General features: G+C 42.5%; 1 long non-coding RNA gene across 1 annotated transcript; it reads left to right on the forward strand.

Annotated features, from left to right (window-relative positions):
* The first annotated feature begins 330 nt into the window (after positions 1-330).
* On the forward strand, positions 331-8,190 carry LOC118015345. The gene is made up of 3 exons (XR_004680615.1): positions 331-508; positions 5,732-5,887; positions 7,736-8,190. It is a non-coding gene; the product is annotated as an uncharacterized LOC118015345 (long non-coding RNA).
* Positions 8,191-15,336: the final 7,146 nt, after the last annotated feature.

Genomic DNA, 15,336 nt, shown 5'->3' on the forward strand with positions numbered 1-15,336 from the left:
CCGCCTCGGCGGCCTGCGGAGCCGGGGCCCCACCCCGCAAGCCTTGCGCGGGGGGCCTCCGCCGGGCCCCGCCCGCCTCTCACCCACGCGCGGCGCTCCACACTCCACGCCGCCTCCGCGCGCCTCGGAGCCCCCGGCCGCGCTCCCCGGGCCGTTCCGGCGCCTCCGCGCCCGCCGCACTACTCCCGACTCACTCGCCGCGGGCTCGGGCGGAGGCGCGGCTCGCAGACGCCAGGCCGCCGGGCCCGAGCGGCCTGACAGGAAGTGCCCGCCCCGAACTTCCGCCGCGCCCTCCAGCTCGCCACCAATCGGATGCGCGCTTCCGGCGGCCGCTCTAGCGGTCAGAAGGTTCTGCGCCACTGGCGGGTGCCTGGGTCCTGGTCCCGACTTCGGTGCACCAAGTAGGCCGGCCTGGTGAGAAGTGTTAGAAGTTCTCGAGAGAGTGGGAGCTCTTATCAGTCGGAAACTCATAAAGAAAGGAGAAGGGGCGGAGAGGGAATAAATGAAGGTGGGACAAAATATTTTATTTTTCTCACTCCTAATTAAAAGATTATTGTTTTACGAAGTAATAATAGCAATAGTGTATTGGATAATTATAGCACATGGATGAGTAACATGAGTGACAGCAGTGTCATAAGGGATGGGAGGGAGGAACTGGGAATACTTGGTTATAAGTACCTATGCTACCTACGAAGCACTATAGTGTTACTTGAAAGCGGACTCAGATTAATTGCAAATATATATTGCAACCGTGAAAATATTTTTCAAAGAAGTATAAATAATATGCTAAATACGAGAAAAATTGGAATTAAATAAAATGCTCAGTTAAACCAGAGAAGGCAGAAACAGGGAAAGATTTTATTTATTTATTTATTTATTTATTCATTGTTTATTTATTTATTATTACTATTTTTTTTAAGTAGGCTTCACGCCCAATGTGGGCTTGAACTCACCATCCTGAGATCAAGAGTCAACATGCTCTCCCGACTGAACCAGCCAGGCACCCTGGGAAATATATATTTTTTAAAAGAAACAAATGCAATGAATAAAAAAAAGTTACAAACATGGTACATATTAATCCACACTCTTCTCAAGGTCACATGGAACAGTCACCAAGAAAAACCACATTCTGAGCCATAGAACACATCTTAGCAAATTTAAAATGATAGAAATCATACAAAACATGGTCTCAAACCACAATGAAATTAAGCTAGACATCAATAACAGAAAGATAGCTAGATAATCCCAAAATATTTGGAGACTAAACAATACGCATGTAAAAAACACATGGTCAAAAAAAGTCTCAAAATTTAAAAAATATTTTAGAGGTTAAGATCCAAATTATAAAAATTTGTGGATATCAACAAACAAATTCTAAAGTTTGTAAGGGAAGTCAAAAGACCCAGAATAGCCAACACAATACTGAAGAACAGCATAATCTAAGCACTGATTCTACCCAACTTTAAAACACTCTATAAAGCTACAGTAATCAAGACAGTGTGGTATTGGTGAAAGAAGAGACAAATAGACTAATGGAACAGAATAGAGAGCCCAGAAATAGACTCCTACAAATATGGTCAATTGATCTTTGATAAAGGAGAAAAGGCTGTTAATGGAGAAAAGATAATCTTTTTCAATATATTGTACTGGAACAATTGGACATCCACATCAAAGAAAATTTTTAGACCTAGACGTTACTTTCCACAAAAACTAATTCAGAATGGATCTTAGAGCTAACTAGGTGTTTAGTTTGTTTTTAATAACTCCTAGGAAGACTCAAAGTTCTAATCAAGGTGACCTTGAAATAAAAATCAGGGGCTGGCTGAGACAAGATTGTAATTTTGTATCTTCTCCAGGCTGCTCCTGTATGTTCCTTGTTCCAGCATAGCATCAGTCATCTTTCCATGGAACTCTGGTTTCTTTTATTGGAGAATGGTATTAGAAATCAAGATCTGGATGCCAAGTATGCTCATTGCCAGTGAATTGTCATTGCTTCTAGGTCATCTCAGCTGACACAGCAAGGAATTACATATGTGTATACTAATCTATATACACACATATAAATATTTCTATACATATCTGTATTTATATTAAGCTAAACCTGATATTTCCAACTCTAATCCATTGCTGCATGGATCATTCTAGTCTTTCTCCCTTGCTTGTCTGTGATCTCCCACTTCAACAGTAAGAAATCTGGCTCTTATCTTCTGTCACCCATTTATTTAATTATTCAGTTCCAGTATATATGTACAGTGGACTCTCACTTTTTATGTATCTCCTCTGTTTTTCTGGATTTCTATCTTTTCTTACTATAGTACTTCCTTCTACAAAAGAATAAGTGATTTCAGAAAAGGCTCACTGTGCCTGAGAATTTGTTTATTGCACCATCACTTTATTTTTTTTTAAAATACGGGCTTGAACTCACGACCCTGAGATCAATACCTGAGCTGAGATCAAGAGTCAGATGCTTAACCAACTGAACCACCCAGGGGTCCCCCCATCACTTTTTTTTAAAGTAGACTTTTTAGGAGCACCTGGGTGGCTCAGTTGGTTAAGTGACTGCCTTCGGCTCAGGTCATGATCCCAGGGTCCTGGGATTGAGCCCAGAATAGGGCTCTCTGCTCAGCGGGGAGTCTGCTTCTCCCTCTCCCTCTGTTCCTCTCCCCTGCTCGTTCTCTCACTCTCTCTCTCCCCTCCTGTCTCTCAAATAAATAAATAAAACAAACAACCCCCCCTGCTGTTTAGTTTTAAGTTTACAGCAAAATTAAGCAAAAGTTAGGGAGATTTCCCATGCACCCCCTGCTCCCACAGCCTTCCCTACTATCAAATTCCCAAACTAGAGTCGAACATTTGCATTTATTTATTTTTTATTTTTATTATTATTATTTTTAAAGATTTTATTTTATTTTATTTATTTATTTGACAGAGACAGACAGCAAGAGCAGGAACACAAGCAGGGGGAGTGGGAGAGGGAGAAGCAGGCCTCCCGCTGAGCAGGGAGCCCGATGCGGGGCTCGATCCCAGGACCCCGGGACCACGACCTGAGCTGAAGGCAGACGCCCAACGACTAAGCCACCCAGGCGCCCCTATTTTTATTATTTCTTAAAGATTTTATTTATTTATTTGAGAGAGCGCGAGTGAGAGATCACAAACATGGGGAGCAGCAGAGAGAGAAGGAGAAGTGGACTCCCCGCTGATCAGGGAGCCAGATGCGGGTCTTGATCCCAGGACCCTGGGGTCATGACCTGAGCCAAAGGCAGCTGCTTAACTGACTGAGTCACCTAGGTGCCCCTATTTATTTATTTTTAAGTTAAGTAGGCTCCATGCCCAACATGGGGCTTGAACTCACAACCGCGAGATCGAGTAACATGCTCCACCAACAGAGCCAGCCAGGCACCCCTAGAGTCAAACATTTTTACAATCTATGAACATACGTTGACACATCATTCTCACCCAAAAGTCCATAGTTTACATTAGGGTTCACTCGTGCTGTTGTACATTCTATGGGTTTTGAAAACTGTATAATGATATGTATCTACCGTTAGAATGTTGTACAGAGTAGTTTCACTGCCCTAAAAGATCCTCTGTGCTTCAACTATTCATCTTGTACTATCACTTTATTTGTTAATTTTTACATTTATTTATTTTCTATTTTTTAGAGAGAGGGGGAAGAGAGAGCATGTGAACGGGGTGGAGGGAGAGGCAGAGAGAGAGAGGGAGAAAGGTGATCTTAACCAGGCTCCACACTCAGCACGAGCCCAATGTAGGGCTGGATCTCACCACCTGAGATCATGATCTGAGCCAAAGTCAAGTACACTCCACGATCTGAGCCACCCAGACATCCCTGTACCATCACTTAAAATGATAGCCCAAGTTTACCCCAAGTATAAAAATCTAGGTGCAAAATTATTTTCTTTCAACGTTATGATTATATTATTTTATTGTTTTCTTGTTTCCAGTATCATTATTGACAAGTCTGATGTTAATTAAAATATTTTTCTTTTGTAAGTAATAATCTCCGCCTAAAAGCTTTTGAGATATCATTTTTTTCTTTTTATATTCTTAAATTTCACTACAGTGTGTCTAGTGCATGTGTTTTTTCTTTCTTTCATGTTTAACACTCAAGGAGCCATTTTAGTCTGAGGTTGCTGATCCTTTATTCCAAGTCACTTTAAAAATATTTCTGTCTTCCATTTATTTTTTCCTTTAAATGTCATTTTGATACTTCTGTTTTCATCTTTTATATCACCCAATTTTTTTTTTTTAAGTAGGCTCCGCACCCAGCATGGAGCCCAACACAGGGCTTGAACTCACGACGCTGAGATCAAGACCTGAGCTGAGATCAAAAGTTGTACACTTAACTGGCTGAGCCACCCAGGTGCCCCGGCACTAGTCTTTTGAAAGAACTTATTTCCTATAGCTGGAATCACCTGATGTTAGGGCTGTGGCCATTAAGAAGGTGGTATAGAATACTCAGGGTTAGCTAGGTTCTGGTGACTCCTAACATAACTCCACTGGACTGCGTGCTGCTGGGATTGTGTTTGCATGTATCAGCCTGCTATGGGCTGAATTGTGTCTCTCCCCCAACCCCAGAAGTCCTAGTCCCAGTACATCAGAATATGACCTAATTTGGAAATAAGATCATTGCAGATATAATTAGTTAAGATGAGGTCATACTGAAGTAGGGTGGACTCCAATTTGATGTCCTTGTAAGAAGATAGCCATCTGAAGACAGACACAGGGAGAAGATCATGGGAAGACCAGGGCTGATACTGGAGTTATACAAGCCAAGGAATGCCAAAGACTGCCAGAAAACCACCAGAAATTAGGAAGAGGCAAGAAAGGATTTTCTTATAGGTTTGAGAGAGAGCATGGCCCTGTTAACAGCTTGGATCTGTACTTTTACCCTCCAGAGTTGTGAAAAACATATTCCTATTGCTTTAAGCCACATGGTTTGTAGCACTCTGCTATGGCAGCCCCAGGTGGCCAATATATATTTTCACAGTGGTGAGGGCACAGGTAGCGATCTTCCCAAAGGCAGTGAGATGGGGGAGTTTCTCGCCATCCCCCTTCCACCAGGGTTCACTACCCCAGGGTTTCAGTTCTCTCCAAACCTTTCCTCTCCCAAGATAGTTCTCACAGCACTTACTTTTGCCCTCCAGTGCCATATACTTTTTGTTTACTTCTGTGGTATGAAAGTAAGATCTTGGACTCAGAATTTAGAATTAGACTGTACTTCTAACCAAAAACGAAATGGGCTCCCAGTCAGACATTGGGAGGTCGCCACACCTCAGTTTCTTAGTTCATCAAAATGATGTTCCTTTTACACACAGCTACAATCTAAGACAAACCCCCTTCCCCAAGAATGCCTTATGGTCAGTTGAGGTAGTGTCTTGTGACATTTGTATGGAGAAAGGAATCACTCAAGTAACAGGGGAGTGGGCTTCCTGACAGTAAGATCACAAACAGGAGACCTTACGTGACTTGCAGGGCTGGGGTGGGGTTGGGGGGAAGCCGTCTTGGTAGACATAAATTAACACACTTCAAAAAGACTGTTTGAAAGGGGACCTGATATTATATCTTTAAAAGGGGAAAGTATATTTTTTAAGATTGTATTTATTTATTTGAGGTGGGGAGGGGCAGAGGAAGAGGGAGAGAGAGTCTTTTTTTTTTTTTAATTTTGTGTACTTCAATAGGTAGTAATAGTCTCAAAAATCTTTCTCTTCATCAGATATTTGATCCCCTTGCAAAACTTTTGGCCTTTGAGCTTGAACGTGGAGCTTTACTCCATCAAGAATATGATTTTCTTGTAGTGCATTCTGAAGTTCTTCTGAAGAAAACTGAATCCAACCCATACCTCTGTGAAATCCAGTCTCTTTGTCAAAAGGTACAGTGCACTTTTGTGCATGGCCAAACTGTGCAAAGTGTAGGAGAGAGAGTCTTTTTTTTTTTTTAAAGATTTTATTTATTTATTTGAGAGAGAGAGACACAGCGAGAGAAGGAACACAAGCAGGGGGAGTGGGAGAGGGAGAAGCAGGCTTCCCGCCGAGCGGGGAGCCCGATGCGGGGCTCGATCCCAGGATCCCGGGATCATGACCCGAGTGGAAGGCAGACGCCCAACGACTGAGCCACCCAGGCGCCCCTAAAATCTACTGAGATTTAATTTGTGTTCTAACATATAGTCTATCCTGGAAAATGTCCCATGTATACTTGAGAACATGTAGAGGTTTGTTGGGTAGAGCGTTCTATATATGTCTGTTAGATCTAGCTGGTATTTTTGTTTTTAAAGCCTCTACTTTCTTACTTCTGGCTGTTCTATCCATTATTGAAAATAGGGTATTGAAGTCTCCAACTATTATTGTACCACTGTCTATTTCTCCCTTTAATCCTGTCAGCTTTTGCTTCATATATTTGATGGGTCTGTTGTTAGGTGCATAAATGTTTATAACTCCTATAACTTCTTTCTGTATTTAACCTTTTATTAATGTTAATATATTAATAATGTCCTTCTATGCCTCCTGTAAACTTTTTTTGACTTAAAGTCTGTTTTGTCTGATATTAGTACAGTCATCTGCTATCTTTTGAGTACTATTTGCATGGAATATCTTTTTCCATCCTTTCACTTCCATCTATTTGTATCTTTGGATCTAAAATGAACCCTTGTAGGTAGCATATAGTTTGATCATGTATTTTTTTCCATTCTGCCAATCTTTGTCCTTTGATTGGAGAATGTAATCCATTCAGATATAAGTAACTATTGATAAAGAGGGACTTCTGTCATTTTGCTATTTATTTTCTATGCCTTATAGCTTTTTTGTCCCTCATTTTCTGTATTACTTCTTTTGTGTGTTTATCTTTTGTAGTAAAATCCCTTTCTCACTTCCTTTGCATATATTTTATAACTATTTGTTACCATCAGAATTACATTTAATATCTTGAAGTTATAACACTCTAATTTGAATTTACACCAGTTAAACCTCAATAAAAGAAAAGCTCTGCTCTTTTACAGCTCTATCCCCATCCCTTTTGGTTGTCAGTATCACAGTTACATCTGTATACCCTGTGTGCCTCAAAACATGAACTAAGAATTATTTTAAATGCACTGAACTCTTAAATTACATAGAGAACAAAATTTAGAGTTTATTTTTTTAAAAAGATTTTATTTATTTATTTAATTGACAGGGAGAGAGAGAGAGACAGCATGAGAGGGAACACAAGCAGGGGGAGTGGGAGAGGAGGAAGCAGTCTTCCGGCTGAGCAGAGAGCCCGATGTGGGGCTCGATCCCAGGACCCTGGGATCATGACCTGAGCTGAAGGCAGTCGCTTAACCAAATGAGCCACCCAGGCGCCCCAAAATTTAGAGTTTAAAACCAAAGTTACAATAACACTAGCTTTCAGACTAATAGCTGAGTTTGTAAAAAAAAAAAAGTTTCTTGAATCACGTGGACAGCAAAAAGTAGAGTTACAAACCATTGTTACAATACTAGCTTTTATAATTGCCCATGTATTTACCTTTACTGAAATATTTATTTCTTCATGACTTTAAGTTACTGTCTAGTGCCCCTTCATTTCACCCTGCAGGACTCCCTTCAGCATTTCTTGCAGAGCAGGTCTAGTGGTAACAAACCCCCTCAAGCTTTTGTGTATCTGGGAATGTTTTAATTTTACTTCACTTTTGGACTGTTTGCCAGATATAGGGTTCTTCGATGACGTTTTTTTTTCTTTTTTCTTTTAGCAACTTGAATATATTGGCCCACTGCCTTCTGGGCTCCAAAGTTTCTGATGAGAAATCTGCTAGTAATCTTACTGAGGATCTCTTGTACACAACGAGTCACTTCTCTTCTGCTCCTTTCAAGATTCTCTTCACCCAGCCAGAATTACTCTGATTATTATTTCCCAACGAACACGGAAGGTATCACAGGCTCCCTCCACCGCTGCAGCCCTGACTGCCTCCCTGCCTGAGACCAGTCCCTTGTTGGGGCGCTGAAACCCATCTCTGCTCCATCCAGTCCACCTGTTCCAGCAACTACCAGGAGGGTTTCTAGAAGTGGGGTGGGAGTAGGGGGGAGTTGTCCAGTGGAGTGAGTGGTTAGCTAAGATGATTGCCATAGAACTGACCAGACTGACCAAAATGGTCATTCGGGTAATGTCGGATTGCTGCCCTTGGAAACAACTGACCTTTCTTTTTGACTTGTTGACTTTTACTTGCAGGGGAAACACAGTCATGGAAATCCGAAAATATATAGCTCTTTCTCACTTCCCTTCCTCATTTCACTTAGCCCACCTGCTGGATGGTGGGAGATTTGCTGGGCAGACCCCGAGGTAGGGCTTAAGTAGGTTACCGCGGCTCCCGGACTCAGCCCGGCTCCCTGGCTCCCGAGCCTGGCCGGGCTCCCCAGCGCCACGCTTTACCTCCACCTTCTCTCCGTGCACTGGGGCTGGGACTCGCGGGACCCGTCGGAGGTGACCTGGCCCTCCGCGTCTCCACCCTGGAAGCCCGCCCCATTCTGGCCGCAGCTGGGGAGCCCCAAAACAGACCTGGGCCGGCCCTACCCGCGTCGGTCTGGGGTCGTGGCCGCACCCCGATTCCTGCGCCGCCCCTAGGTAACACTAACCCTAGCCTTCTGAACCCGCTCTGGCGGCGAGGGGGACTCGGCTACCGGTCCTCCTCTGGGCCCGCTGTCCGCCTCCAGGCCTCCTCCGAGTCTCCTATGTTCCTGTGTCTGGTTCTTTCATTGCCCCCAGTAAACAGGGCGGCCATGGATCTTTATTCTCCACCGTCCCCTCAAAGGCAGCAGCCACGGACCCTGCCCGTCCTGAGTCCCCGATAAACAAAGCCCCGGGAGTTTCTCTCCGTCCCGTGCCCGCAAGCAACAGCGCCCGAGGTAGCGCCTGTTCTCCGCCCTCCCTTCCCGTCCTCTGCCCCCAGTGGACACGGCGGTGCGTCCTTGTCCGTCCTGTGCCCCCAACAAACTTGGCCCCAAGCACCTTCCGCCGGAAGTCTGGCGCAGCGGCTGCTGGGTCAGCTTTCTGGTTCGGGCTTTTGGTGGGAGCCAGAAAAGTCGAACACACACCCATAAAGGTCATCTCCGCAGGTTTTAACGAAGTCACTGTGATTGCATTGATCGTTCCCAGCCTCCTCAGCTGCACGTTCTAATCTCAAAATTACATCTACAGGTGATGAAACTCCACGGTGTTGATTCCAACTGGTTTCAGTCTTAGAGGCAGCCATGCTTGCAAGTTCTAGGGTCTCTTTATATCGCCCCTCCGTGCTAACTGCATTTTTAGTGCCGTGATCAGGAACAACTAAGGATAGCCTGAAACATTTAACAATGTACATACCGTGTTGTGTGACAAAAGGGCAAAAGAAAGTGGATTACTAACCCTAACCTTTGGGCAGCTACACCAGTTATGTCACGAATTTGCTAACTGGATGGGAGTGATAAACCAGGACGTCCCTGAGGCTGTGGGAAAAGCCCGGCGGCTTCTGGCATGTGGACCAGGCTCTTCTCTGGTGGCCCTTAGATGACTCCAACAGTTAGGCAAGTTAGTGAATTAAAGGGAGTGTTCAGAATAGTTTGGAAGGAGGTTGGTATTGGTGAGTATTATTGCCCAGGACCATGTGAGGACAGGTGAGATGAGAGGGACCAGGAGGCTGAGCCGTAGGAAAGGGAAATGGGACGGGGGACGTGCAGGTGCCCTCTCCTCTGTGCTGCCTCACCCACTGGCTCTGATTTACCCTCCAAGGATGCAGAACTGCTTCCCCTTGCTCTGTGCTCCAGGCTGAGATGAACTTCAAAGACTGTGTCCCTCTCCTTGATGGAGTGGTGCCTTCTAGGTCCTGCTCAGTGGGGCTTCTACAGGGACATGATACAGGAGACCTGCAGGAATCTAGTCTTGCAGGGTAAAAACTGCCCTGCAAATCTTAAATGCATCTTAGCTTCATTCTCTCTAAGCATAACTGTGGGTTCTGAAGCTGAGTGATGTTTGGATTTAGGATCCATCAAGGCTTAAGACAAGAGAAGGCCTCATCTCTCAGGCAGTTTAGTACACTGGGAAGACCATGGATTTGAAGTGAGACCTGGGATGGGGTCAGTTCTGTACTTAGACTCTTTTTTTTTTTTTTTTAAAGATTTTATTTATTTATTTGAGACAGAATGAGAGACAGAGAGCACGAGAGGGAGGAGGGTCAGAGGGAGAAGCAGACCCCCTGCTGAGCAGGGAGCCCGATGCGGGACTCGATCCCGAGACTCCAGGATCATGACCTGAGCCGAAGGCAGTCGCTTAACCAACTGAGCCACCCAGGCACCCCTGTACTTAGACTCTTGTTCAAGACATTTAAATTCTCTGAGCCTTGGCTTCTTCTTTTTTTTTTTTTTTTTTAAGATTTTATTTATTTATTTGAGAGAGAAAGAGCGAGCGATTGAGAGAGCATGAGTAGGGGGAGAGGCAGATGGAGAGGGAGAGGCAGACTTCCCCGCTGAGCAGGGAGCCTGATGTTGGGCTCTATCCCAGGACCCTGGGATCATGACCTGAGCCAAAGGTAGCCTCTTAACTGACTGAGGCACCCAGGGGCCCCTAAGCCTTTGTTTCTATTAAGAAGAGAATAATTCCTTATAGAGTTGTTTAAATTAAATGAGATAAGTATATTAAGTTCCTAGTTGAATACCTAATAACTTGTAGTGAATTAAAAAAAAAAAAGTTCAGGGCGCCTGGGTGGCTCAGATGGTTAAGCGTCTGCCTTCGGCTCAGGCATGATCCCAGGGTCCTGGGATTGAGTCCCGCATCGGGCTCCCTGCTCCGCGGGGAGCCTGCTTCTCCCTCTGCCTCTCTCTCTCTCTCTGTCTCTCATGAATAAATAAATAAAATCTTAAAATAATAATAATAATAAAAAATAAAAATAAAATGCAAATTTAAAAAATATTAAAAAAAAAAGTTCAGTTTCTTTTTCTCCATTGTTAAGGAGAGTTTGAAATGGGCTGTCTTCTTTTGGGATCCCGGATTTTACACTTTCTTCCTCTTTGAGCTCCTTTGATAACCAGCCTAAACACTCCAATTCCAGGACTCCTTCAAAGGTCCAGCATGAAACCCACACCCAGTGTCAGCTGATTCGTTGCATCACCATTGTTTTATCTGGGATTCTTGATTGTGTGGAAATATTGGGAAACTTGCAGAATCAACGGAGGTGGTGTAGGAAACAAGGATGCTTTGGAAGAACAGGGGCAGCAGGCTCCACATAGCTGGAACTGTCTGCTCTGCTAAGTGAAATTTCTACCAATGTTCCCTCTGCCTTTCTCTGATTCACACACATAGGTCACATATGTTCTCCCTCACTGGACTGTGACAGGGAGAGGAAGCTTATGACTCAGCTTCCCAAGAGGAAAACTTGAATTAATGTTCCTCCAAGATTACACACGGTGGGGCTGAGTCAGTTCCCCCAAAAGAACCTGGGTGCTACTAAGAAGGGGGCAGGTGTTAGCTAAAAACCAGCAAATGCCAACCATGTGAAGCACCTTTATCCAAGTACTGTGTCAAGCTCTTCACATAATCTCAGTTATTTCTTGCAACAAACCAATGAAGGCGGGTGCAACTACTCCCCACACTTTACAGACGAAGAACTGGATGACCAGAGAGGTTAAATACCTTCTTTAAAGTTACACAGTAAATATTGGAGCTGAGATTTGAATGCAGACATTCCCACCTTCACAGTAGTGCTCTTGACCACTGTGCCATACTCTTTTTCTGCTTTCCCACTGAGGAAAGGAGACACAATGCTATCATCCTTATCACTTAGGAAATTCCAAGGGTTTTAGAACTCTGTGCCATGAACCAGGGACAAAAATAAAATATTTTTCTTATTATATCATATTTTTTAGATGATTTGTGTTCCACTTTGAATCCTAATAGCAATTAAACAATAACATATGCAGGATTAATTACAAAAAATGTGAAAGGCCTTTAGAGACAAAGTTTTGAAACTTTATTGAAAAATACAGAGAAGGGCGCCTGGGTGGCTCAGTTGGTTAAGCGACTGCCTTCGGCTCAGGTCATGATCCTGGAGTCCCGGGATCGAGTCCCACATCGGGCTCCCTGCTCAGCAGGGAGTCTGCTTCTCCCTCTGACCCTCCTCCCTCTCATGCTCTCTGTCTCTCATTCTCTCTCTCGCAAATAAATAAAATCTTTAAAAAAAAATTAAAAAAAAAAAAAGAAAAATACAGAGAAGACCTAAATAAATGAGAGGTATTCCAGGTTCATGTTAGATTCATGATTATTTAATATGGAGAGTCAGTTCTCACAAAATCCTTTATAGAATTAATTCTAACAAAATCCCAAAGGAGTTTTTAATGGAAACTGACAAGTCAATTTGAAAATGTATATGGAAAAACAAAGGTCCAAGAATAGTTGAGGTGCCCTAGAAGTAAAAGAACAGGGTGGGGGGATTTACTTTATCTGTATTAGCCTTATTGTATATTTTTTAATTTTAAAATTTAAATTCAATTTAATTAACATATAGTGTATTATTAGTTTCAGAGGTAGACTTCAGTGATTCATCATTTGCATATAACACCCACTGCTCATTCCATCAAGTGCCCTCCTTCATGCCCATCACCCAGTTACCCCATCCCCCCACACACCTCCCTTCCAACCAACCTATTTCCTATAGTTGAGTCTCTTATGGTTTGTCTCCGTTCGTCTTATTTTTCCTTCTCTTCCCCTATGTTCATCTATTTTGTTTCTTAAATTCCACATATGCGTGAAATCATATATTTGTCTTTCTGTCTTATTTTGCTTAGCAGCATACCCTCTAGTTCCATCCACATCATTGTAAATGTCAAGATTTCATTCTTTTTGATGGCTGAGTAGTATCCCATTGTATATATAGACCACATCTTCTTTGTCCATTCATCTGTCGATGGACATTTGGGTTTTTTTTTTTTTTTTAAAGATCTTATTTATTTATTTGACAGAGAGAGAGAGAGAGAGTACAAACAGGAGGAATGGCAGAGGGAGAGGGAGAAGCAGTCTTCCCGCTGAGCAGGGAGCCCGATGCAGGGCTCGATCCCACGACCCTGGGATCATGACCTGAGCTGAAGGCAGACGCTTAACTGACTGAGCCACCCAGGTGCCCCGGACATTTGGGTTCTTTACATAGTTTGGCTATTGTTGCTAGAAACACTAGGGTGCCTGTGCCCTACGAATCACTATGTTTGTATCCTTTGGATAAATACTTAATAGTGCAATTTCTGGGTTGTAGGGTGCTCTAGTTTTAACTTTTTAAGGAGCCTTCATACTGTCTTCCAGAGTGGCTACACCAATTTGCATTCCCATCAGTGTTAAGAGGGTTCCCCTTTCTCCATATCCTCGCCAACATCTGTTGTTCCCTGAGTTGTTAATTTTAGCCATTCTGACCCATGTGAGGTGGTACCTTATTGTGGTTTTGATTTGTATTTCCCTGAGGCCAAGTGATACTGAGCATTTTTTCATATGTCTGTCATTTGTATGTCTTCTTTGGAGAAATGTCTTTTCATGTCTTCTGCCCATTTCTTGACTGGGTTGTTTGCTTAGGTGTTGAGTTTGACAAGTTTTTTATAGATTTTGGATACTAGCCCTTTATCTGATATGTCATTTGCAAATATCTTCTCCCATTCTGTTGGTTGTCTTTTGGTTTTGCTGTTTCCTTTGCTGTGCAAAAGCTTTTTCTCTTGATGAAGTCCCAAAAGTTCATTTTTGCTTTTGTTTCCCTTGCCTTTAGAGACATGTCTAGCAAGAAGTTGCTGCAGCTGGGGTCAAAGAGGTTCTGCCTGTGTTCTCCTCTAGGGTTTTGATGGATTCCTGTCTCACATTGAGGTTTTTCATCCATTTTGAATTTATTTTGGGGTATGGTGTAAGAAAGTGGTCCAGTTTCATTCTTCTGCATGTAGCTGTCAAATTTTCCCAACTCCATTTGTTGAAGAGACCATCTTTTTTCCAGTGGATATTCTTTCCTGCTTTGTTGAAGATTAGTTGACCATAGAGTTGAGGGTCCATTTCTGGGTTCTCTATTCTGTTCCATTGATCTATGTGTCTGTTTTTGTGCCAGTACCATACTGTCTTGATGATTACAGCTTTGTAATACAGTTTGAAGTCCAGAATTGTGATGCTTCCCACTTTGGTTTTTCTTTTTCAACATTCCTTTGACTATTTGGGGTCTTTTCTGGTTCCATACAAATTTTAGTGTTGTTTGTTCCAGGTCTGTGAAAAATGTTGATGGTATTTTGATAGGGATTGCATTGAATGTGTAGATTGCTCTAGGCAGCATAGACATTTTAACAATATTTGTTCTTCCATTCCATGAGCATGTAATGTTTTTCCACTTCTTTGTGTCTTCCTTGATTTCTTTCATAAGTGTTCTATAGTTTTCAGAGTACAGATCCTTTACCTCTTTGGTTAGGTTTATTCCTAGCTATCTTATGGTTTTTGGTGCGATTGTAAATGGGATTGATTGTTGGATTTCTCTTTCTTTTGCCTCATTGTTAATGTATAGAAATATGACTGGCTTCTGTGCATTGATTTTATATCCTGTGACTTTGCTGAATTCCTGTATCAGTCCTAGTAATTTTTTGGTGGAGTCTTTTGGGTTTTCTACATGGAGAATCATGTCATCTGTGAAGAGGGAGAGTTTGATTTATTTGCTGATTTGAATGCCTTTTATTTATTTTTGTTGTCTGATTGCTGAGGCTAGGACTTCCAATACTCTGTTGAACACCAGTGGTGATAGTGGACATCCCCGTATATCCGACTTATTGTAAAGATTGGCAGTTAAGCAGAGTGGCATTACTGTGAGGCTATACAAAAGGCCTAATGGAACAGTGTAGAGCTCTGAAATACATCCATGCATATGTGGAAATGAACTTCAAACAGAGGTGCACTGCAGACTTGAATTCCACAAATGGAGTTAGAAAAGTTGATTATCCATATTTTAAAAAATAAAACTAACTCCTATTTTACAAAAGACACAAAAATCACTTCCAGACAAAAAATTTGAATGATCCCAGGTTAACAAAAGGTTCTTAAGACACAAAAGGGGAAAATTAAAAGATTGATACATTTAACAATGTTCAAAATAAGAATTTCTTTTCATCAAAGTATACTATAATGAAAGTGAAAAAACCCTACAACTTGGCTTTTCCACTCCTAGATCGATCTTAGAGAAATACCTGAACATCGGTGACATACAAGAATATGCCTAGTACATTGTTTATAATAGCAAAAAAAAAAAAAAAAAGTGGAAGAAACGAATGTTTGTTGGGTTTCCTTATACAGTAGAATATTATCACCAGTGAAGACAGTGAAGTA

Source organism: Mirounga leonina, unplaced genomic scaffold, assembly GCF_011800145.1.
Source record: "Mirounga leonina isolate KUSES-001 unplaced genomic scaffold, KU_Mleo_1.0 Mir_165, whole genome shotgun sequence".
Classification (NCBI taxonomy): domain Eukaryota; kingdom Metazoa; phylum Chordata; class Mammalia; order Carnivora; family Phocidae; genus Mirounga; species Mirounga leonina.